Source organism: Lipotes vexillifer, unplaced genomic scaffold (genome assembly GCF_000442215.2).
Source record: "Lipotes vexillifer unplaced genomic scaffold, Lipotes_vexillifer_v1.1 scaffold1384, whole genome shotgun sequence".
Classification (NCBI taxonomy): domain Eukaryota; kingdom Metazoa; phylum Chordata; class Mammalia; order Artiodactyla; family Lipotidae; genus Lipotes; species Lipotes vexillifer.
This window is the reverse complement of record NW_006770989.1, coordinates 9,304-18,606: the sequence shown is the minus strand read 5'-3', so window position 1 is coordinate 18,606 and position 9,303 is coordinate 9,304.

Here is a 9,303-nt window from a genome sequence, read left to right as displayed (position 1 = left end):
CTCCCAAGACTGAACCAGGAGAAATAGAAAATATGAACAGGCCAGTCACAAGCACTGAAACTGAAACTGTGGTTAAAAATCCTCCAACAAGAAAAATTTTAAGCCCAGGACCAGATGGCTTCAAAGGTGAATTCTATCAAACATTTAGAGAAGAGCTAACACCCATCTTTCTCAAACTCTTCCAAAACATAGCAGAGGGAGGAACACTCCCAAACTCATTGTACAAGTCATGATCAACCTGATACCAAAACCAGACAAAGATGTCACAAAGAAAGAAAACTATACACCAATATCACTGATGAACATAGATGCAAAAAAATTCATGAAATACTAGCAAACAGAATCCAACAGCACATTAAAAGAATCACATGCCATGATCAAGCAGGGTTTATCCCAGGAATCCAAGGATTCTTCAGTCTATGCAAATCAATCAATGTGATATACCATATTAACAAATTGAAGGAAAAAAAAATATGATAATTTAATAGATGCAGAAAAATCTTTCAACAAAATTCAACACCCAATTATGATAAAAAAAAAAAAACTCTCCAGAAAGTGGGTATAGAGGGAAACTACCTCAACATAATAAAGTCCATATATGACAAACACACAGCCAACGTCATTCTCAAAGGTGAAAAACTTAAACCATTTCCTCTAAGATCAGGAATAAGACAAGGGTGCCCACTCTCACCACTATTATTCAACATAATTTTGGAAGTTTTAGCCACAGAAATCAGAGAAGAAAACAAATAATGGGACTATAAATCAGAAAAGAAGTAAAACTGTCACTGTTTGCAGATGACATGATACTATACAGAGAGAACTGTAAAGATGTTACCAGAAAACTGCTAGAGCCAATCAATCAATTTGGTAAAATAGCAGGATACAAAATTAATGCACAGAAATCTCTTGCATTCCTATATACTAATGACGAAAAATGTGAAAGAGAAATTAAGGAAACACTCCCATTTACCACTGCAACAAAAAGAATAAAATACCTAGGAATAAACCTACCTAAGGAGACAAAAGACAAAGACCTGTATGCAGAAAACTATACGACACTGATGAAAGAAATGAAAGATGATACAGATGGAGAGATATACCATGTTATTGGATTGGAAGAATCAACATTGTGAAAATGACTATACTACCCAAAGCAGTCTACAGATTCAATGCAATCCCTATCAAACTACCAATGGCATTTTTCATGGAACTAACAAAAAAATTTACAATTTGTATGGAAACACAAAATGTCCTGTATAGCCAAAGCAATCTTGAGAAAGAAAAATAGAGTTGGAGGAATCAGGCTCCCTGACTTCAGACTATACTGCAAATCTACAGTAATCAAGACAGTATGGTACTGGCACAAAAACAGAAATATAGATAAATGGAACAGGATAGAAAGCCCAGAGGTAAACCTTCACACCTATGGTCACCTTATTTTTGATAAAGGAGGCAAGAATAACAATGGAGAAAAAACAGCCTCTTCAGTAAATGGTGCTGGGAAAACTGGATAACTACACATAAAAGAATGAAATTAGAACACTTCCTAACACCATACAAAAAATATAAACTCAAAATGAATTAAAGACCTAAATGTAAGGTCAGACACTATAAAACTCTTAAAGGAAAACATAGGCAGATCACTCTATGACATAAATCACAGCAAGATCCTTTTTGACCCACCTCCTAGAGGAATGGAAATAAAAACAAAAATAAACAAATGGGACCTAATTAAACTTAAATGCTTTGGCACAGCAAAGGAAATGATAAACAAGATGAAAAGACAACCCTCAGAATGGGAGAAAGATGTGCAAATGAAGCAATTGACAAAGGATTAATCTCCAAAATATACAAGCAGCTCATGCAGCTCAATATCAAAAAAACAAACAACACAGTCCAATAATGGATGGAAAACCTCACAAAACCTAGACATTTCTCCAAAGAAGATATACAGATTGCCAACAAACACATGAAAGGATACTCAATAACACTAATCATTAGAGAAATGCAAATCAAAACTACAATGAGGTATAACCTCATACCAGTCAGAATAGGCATCATCAAAAAATCTACAAACAATAAATGTTGGAGAAGGTGTGGAGAAAAGTGAATCCTCTTGCACTGTTGGTAGGAATGTAAATTGATACAGACACTATGGAGGTTCCTTAAAGAGCTAAAAATAGAACTACCATACCACCTAATAATCCCACTACTGGACATATACCCTGAGAAAACCATAATTGAAAGAGTCATATACCACAATGTTCACTGCAGCACTATTTACAATAGCCAGGACATGAAAGCAACCTAAGTGTCCACAGACAGATGAATGGATAAAGAAGACGTGCCACATATATACAATGGAACATTACCCAGCCATAAAAAGAAATGAAATTGAGTTATTTGTGGTGAGCTGGATGGACCTGTAGTCTGTCATACAGAGTGAAGTAAGTCAAAAAGAGAAAAACAAATACCATACACTAACATATATATATGGAATCTTAAAAGAAAAAAATGGTTCTGAAGTACCTAGGGATAGGACAGGAATAAAGACACAAACATAGAAAATGGACTTGAGGAAACAGGGAGGGGAAAGAGGAAGCTGGGATGAAGTGAGAGAGTGGCATGGACATATATACACCATCAAACGTAAAATAGCTAGTGGGAAGCAGCTGCATAGCACTGGGAGATCAGCTAGGTGGTTTGTGACCACCTAGATGCGTGTGATAGGGAGGGTGGGAGGGACATGCAAGAGGGAGGGGATATGGGGATATGTGTATATGTATAGCTGATTCACTTTGTTATACAGCAGAAACTAACACAACGTTGTAAAGCAATTATATTCCAAGAAAGATATAAAAAATAATTCTATTTACAGCAACAAAAACAAAAAAATATGTATGTTGATTTCATCCACCAAGTCTGTGATACTTTGGTATCTAGCAAGAGATAACAAACCCAGCAGCTAAATGAACCAAATCCACCTGGTGATAGAAAGGTCTGATGGCCATCTCAATCCAAAGACCCTCATGTCCAGGGCAGACTCAACCACATCAAATGCAGGTGAAGTGGAGACAAAAACAGTTAAGGCAATCTTTGGCAGAGTTAGTGAAAATAGGGACAATTTTTTTTTCAAAGGAGGGAAAGTGAGCTACACTTCCAGAATGATAACATTAGGATTTTGGCAGACGAAATCCCCAGTAAAACTTGTGAAAAGTATTTTAAAATGTATAATCATTTAATGTTTCTAGAAGTGGCCCTGAGGCCACACAATGATTGATGAAACAAGTATTTGAGAAAATCTCCTAGAACTCGATAAGAACAGTGAGTCTTGCATTTGAACCATGGCCTCCCTTGCCCTCTGGGCTCAGAGCAAAAGAGGCCCGCCTGTAGACGAGTGCAGGTGAGAACTGCTGGCTCCTGTTTCCAGCTACAAGTCAAGGGCTAAGACATCTTCCCAGGAGGAGCAGGATATCAACATTCCTGTCTCCCAGCTACTTGTTGCAAAGGCCATATTCTGGGTAACTGCAGCAGAGAAATCAGAAATGCATTCTCCCACCTGACTCCCACTTGTGTGCTGACGATCTACCCTGGGCAGGTAGCACTGAGACTCCTGGGATTCCAGTCACGCTCACCCTGGCTCATGCATAAGGTGGAAATGCCACCCTAGAAGACAGGGAGTCATGGAAAAAGACAGAGTGAACCTGCTAAATCCACTGCCATCCCAGGTGACTGTGTATAAGCCCAAGGACAAGCCTTCTGGGAAGCAGCAATAGAGGGTTCCCACCACGGGGGAAATTAATTTCACGAGAGTAACTCAGCCAGTCAATATCAAACAAATAATAGCAAGCAGTACCCAGATTGCTGTGATATTTTATCTAAAATGTCCAGTTTCCAACAATAAATGATACATCTTTTCCCCAGCCTCTTTCTCCAGTGGGCCGGTGTCTTTGTTATGATAACATGCATCTCTCTCTCAGCTTCCGTTCTGAGTGACAGCAGAAATGTCTGCATGTTCCAAAAGTTCTCTGCATTTTCATCTCAGTGATGGCCCTGCTGATTTTCTGAGGCCCCACTACTGGAAACCTACGAGCCAGCCCTGAATTTCTCCTTTCTTTCATCATTGATTCAATCTCTCTGACCTGTCTGAGCTGCCCCCTCACATGACACCAACCTCCTAACAGTGTGGTGTGGGCATCCTTTACCATCCTGGCCAGATCCTGGCCACGTCTGCAGGCTCAACCCCAGCCATGGCATTTTCACTCCAGCAACACTGGGGCTCATGCTCTTTGCCAGAGATCCCATCCAGTTTATGAAAGCCAGCTCCCAGTTCAGAGCCATCACCAACTCTGACCCCATGGCACCAAGTCCCGTTCATGCTTCTTTTATCTTCGGCTCCTAAAGTATACTAATGCTTAATAAATATTTATTACTGAATGTTTTATTATTTGAGTAAACTTGTGTGTGTTTCTCTTTAAAAGTAACGCCAGTGCAGAATATCAATCCTGGAACTCATGAAGAGCCTCCATTATAACAACTCTACTAGTAAAATAACCTAAACATTTAAAATCGTTAGATAATCTAATATTACTGAACGATTCCATTTATCGGAAATGTATGGTTTTTACATGTGCACAAATAAATAAAACGAGAGAAAGTCTCAAGAATGCTAACTGTTGTTAATTTTGAGTTATAGAATTTATGGTAGATTTCTCTATTTCTTTTTTTTTTTTTTTTACGGTACGTGGGCCTCTCACTGTTGTGGCCTCTCCCGTTGCGGAGCACAGGCTCCGGAAGGGCAGGCTCAGCGGCCATGGCTCACGGGCCCATCTGCTCCTCAGCACATGGGATCCTCCTGGACCGGGGCACGAACCCATGTCCCCTGCATCGGCAGGCGGACTCTCAACCACTGTGCCACCAGGGAAGCCCCTCTATTTCTTATATTTTGGTAAAATTTTAAAATTTTGAAATGAATATATAACATTTTAATATATATATTATAAATCTATTTTTGTTTTAGAAGGAAAAAATTGTTAGTTCAAGATGATTTAAAGTTTTACTTAAGAGAAATAGGCCAAGTAGTACCTAGCAGAGTTCAAATTGTTTGTCTCATGTTAGTGTTCATCTGGAAAATTTGCCCACACAATGTACATTTAAACTTGTATTTGAAAACTGAGGGATTTTTTTCCCATTTGTTTTAATCTAGAGGAATAGCAGATACGAAAGTAAAAGATGTAGAAAGTATAGATGAATGCCTAATTAGGACTAGGTGTTTTCACATGCATTGAATTAGTAAATACAATAATCTCCTGAAGCAGAAACTGATGACTCCCTATGACAGATGGGAAAGGACCACTCCTAGAAGGAGGAAGGATCACAGTGAAAACTCAGAACCTCAAAACAAATACATATATATGTTCATTTTATATTTTCAGATCTTCTCAATTTTATAGCAACCCAACTTTTTAAATGTTAGGTTTAAAAACTGAATAGATAGAGAGATAGATGATTGATAGATAAATAAATACATGGATAGATATACAGATGAATGATAGAGTTTTGGGCTGAATTGTGTGCTCCCAAAATTAACAAGTTGAAGTCCTAACTCCCTCAGAATATTGTCTGTATTTGAAGACAGGCCCTTTAAAGAGGTGATTAAGTTGAAATAAGGTCCTAATCCAATCTGATTGGTGCCCTTATAAGAAGAGACTGGACACACAAAGGGGCCAAGGATGGGCAGGCGTAGAGGAAAGACCAGGTAAGGACACAGCAAAAAGGCTACTGTCTGCAAGATGAGGAGAAAGGCCTCAGGAGAGATAAAATCTGCTCTCACCTTGATCTTGGGCTTCTGGCTTTCAGAATCACGAGAAAATAAATTTCTGTTATTTAAGCCAACCAATCTGTGGTGTTGGGTGATGGCAACCTTAGCAACCTAACAGAGAAAGAGCTCATGCAAATAAGAGAGACATTTCAATTCCTCTGGACCCTCATTCTGCAGTTTCAATTATGTTTTTAAAAATAATATAAGGTAGGCACTCAGGGAAGAGTATATTATTAGAAGTTATTTTTACATTTGCTTCTAACTGCACAAATAATTCTTACTGATAGATTGCCAAGATAATTTTTGTCAGTGGCTGATTTGTCTAGAAATAATTTAGCTTGCACACAAATTGCACCTATTGTAGTATCATCTTGCTTGTAGTTTCATCTTCTGAAAACAACGGTTTCATTTTGATAATATAGGAATAACAGATGTTATTGTTAATGATCTGTCCTTGGAACAGAAAGTGTCTTCCTCACAGTAATAATCACCAGCAAAGGCTATAGGCTCACTTTGTCACAATCACACGGCTTATGTGGCCAGCAATGGCCCTGCATACATTTAGACTTATGAGCAAGTTCTTGAATAACAAGATTTCTCTTCATGACAATTCTAGTCTAATATATACATTTAATGGGTATTATTATGGAAACTTTTTTCTTATATGAATTGTTTGTGTCTGTTTGATGACTGTTCTTTCTTCATGGCACTGAATTTAACTTAATAATCCCATTAATGTTAATAGGAACTGCCAAGTTAAAACACATGGAAGCAAATTAATATGCCCTGCAGTCCTTGGACATGACTTTGATACATTCTATATGATTAATCTCATTCACAGACAGACTTTATGTTGTTATAATTAGACATAATGAGATTGAATGCCTTCAGCAACTCAGGAATGGGGAGCCTAGCTCTTGGGTGGTTAATTTAGGAACTGTAACTAGCCAATCAGAAAATGCAAAAAAGAAGTTCACAGAATGTTATAGAGTGATTCAATGCATTTGTAAAATGTCAGGCCTCCTGCCTTTGATTTGGGCAAGATCTCCTACACCTGCAGAAAATGACCCTGCTCTGGGTGCTTTCAAAGAAAGTGCAGGGTCCCATTGCTTGCAGTGGACTCGGGAGAAGTCACCTGTGCCGTTTCCCATTTCCCCAAAGGGGAGCAGAGCCCCTCCACGTCTTTGGGGTGTTTTAATCAGTTTCAGACGTTATTGGATCTAGGACTCAATTGAAACAGGCAAAGAATTTGCTGACTTTCAGAGATACTTTTGAGACTTGTTTAATGGAATTCAGAGAAGTGACTTGGGGAAGTTGGTGGAAGCAGGTTTCCTGTGGCTGCCTTTCCCCCGCACCGTCACCCATCACCACCCACAAACTACCTGTGAAGTAACTGCATCCTCCCAGAGGCTCCTGAGCAGAGGCTGACCCCAGAGCAAAGCCCTGCTCAGACCTGCTTCCCCCAACTCTGCCGGCTGTTCTGGAAAACACCAAGGGGTCCTGTGCTCCCTTTTCTTTAATTCTCATCTCTTTTCTCCTTCTCTTTCAATTTAATTTTCTTTACGTGAGAGGTGAGATAAAGAGCAGTCTAGGAAAAACAGAAGGGACCAAGTGCCAAATGCAGCGGTGTTGACTAAAGCACCAGGGTCGCCCTTTGCTCCACTGTTCAAGGTGCTGAGTGGTTCCCTGCCTTGTCTCAGTTACCCAGAGGAAAGCCTTCCTTCCCTATTTTGAGATAGTAAGTATCACCATTCATCCCCCACGCAGATGTGAGAAGATGTGCTGGGACAGAAGTTACTTTTGCCCCATAGCAATGGGGTGAGAGTCCTGCAGTTGCAGCTGAGAACTTGAGGATGAAGGAGGAGACTTTGGACCAGGAGTGAGGGCTCATCCAGCCACTGTCCTCTCCATCCTCAGTGTTGTCATTATACCAGTTACCCTCCGAAATCCCTTGGACAGCCACCTTCTCACTGTGTCCTCACCTGGCCTTTTCTCAGTGTGGACACCTCTGGTCACTTCCTCTTCCTATAAGGACACCAGTCCTATTGTATCAGAATCCTACCCTTATGACCTAATTTAACCTTAAATTAACCTTAAATTAAATTAATAAAACCTTAAATTAACCTATTTAAAGCCCCAATCTCCAAATACACCCCCATTAGAAGTTAAGGCTTCAACATAAGAATTATGAAGAGATGAAATTCAGTCCATAATAATGGGTTTCTCTTTTCATTCTGTTTTTTTTTTTCTCCCCTGACACAAACTGAGTAAGATTCAACTTGTTATGTTATAGAGCTCCTTGACCTCCATGGACCCCACTGCTTTTTTAACATTAGCGAGTAGGAACTCTACACCTTAGCACCTGCATCCTGAATTAAGTGATATTTTAGTTGTTGGGAGAGCTTGCAGCTTCCTTGAGTAGGGGAATAGGAATAAAATTAGATTTAGGGGAAGAAAGAGTGTCATTGGTCCTGAGTATAAGACTGGGAGTGTGTGTGGATGGAATGGCCTCGGATCACACACACTGAAGCTAAAACAAAGGGGCAGGGAGCCTGGCAGCCCCAGCGGTGCCCAAGTGTCCTGGAGCTGTGGGCAACAGAGACAGGAAGAAGCAGCCATGTGCTTCCAGATTAGGAGTCAAGATAAGAGACTCAGAATCCAAGCTTAATTGTAGGAAAACCTTTTGTGCTTTGTGGTTGAGAACTTGTTAGAGGCCTGTAGATTGAGGTCTCAGTCTCTTTAACTGAAAAGATGAAGACCAGTGACCCACAAAGTGATATTCCCAAGTCACACGGTGACCTTGGGGTTCATCCGTTTTTGATGCCTGATAGGGTCAGAGGAGGAATGATTCAGAGGCATTTAATAAGCATCTCCAACAAAGGCACAGATAAACAGAGCAGGAACCAGTGTTTGGACCATCTCTTTGTCCAATGACCTGAGGGCAGAGTTAAGAGGGTTCAGGGAAAGCAATACATCGGACACGGTGGCTGAAATAAATACAGGCCCCCCAAAAAGAAGAGTGAAATTGTGCCTCACCCAACACACCACTGGAGGGGAACCACAGCCTCCCCTCACTCCCAAGAAGAGCCGCCAGAAGAGAGAGTAGTTAAATGCCCTCAGCTGTCCCCAGGAGGTGGTAGGACTATAATCAGCACTTGGACATCCAGCCTGGCACTCAGGACTCACATCAGAGTGACATCTCTATGTCCCTCCAAATGCGTGTGGTTATTACAAATCCTGGTATCATCCTTGCAGCTGTTTTCTAATCGCACAAGTTTGCAGGAAATAACTCAGTTCTGCATATGTGCATCCTTGTTTCCTCACCAGAATTTAAAAGAAAAAAAACCTAAAAACTCAAACTCTTCCAAGCTGAATTGCAGGCCTGTCTGAGGTCATGAGAGAGGGGAAATGGGAAACAATCCAGAGGCAAGGAAGCGGCTGGCAGCAGGCGGGAGACAGATGGGACAGCCGGAAAAATG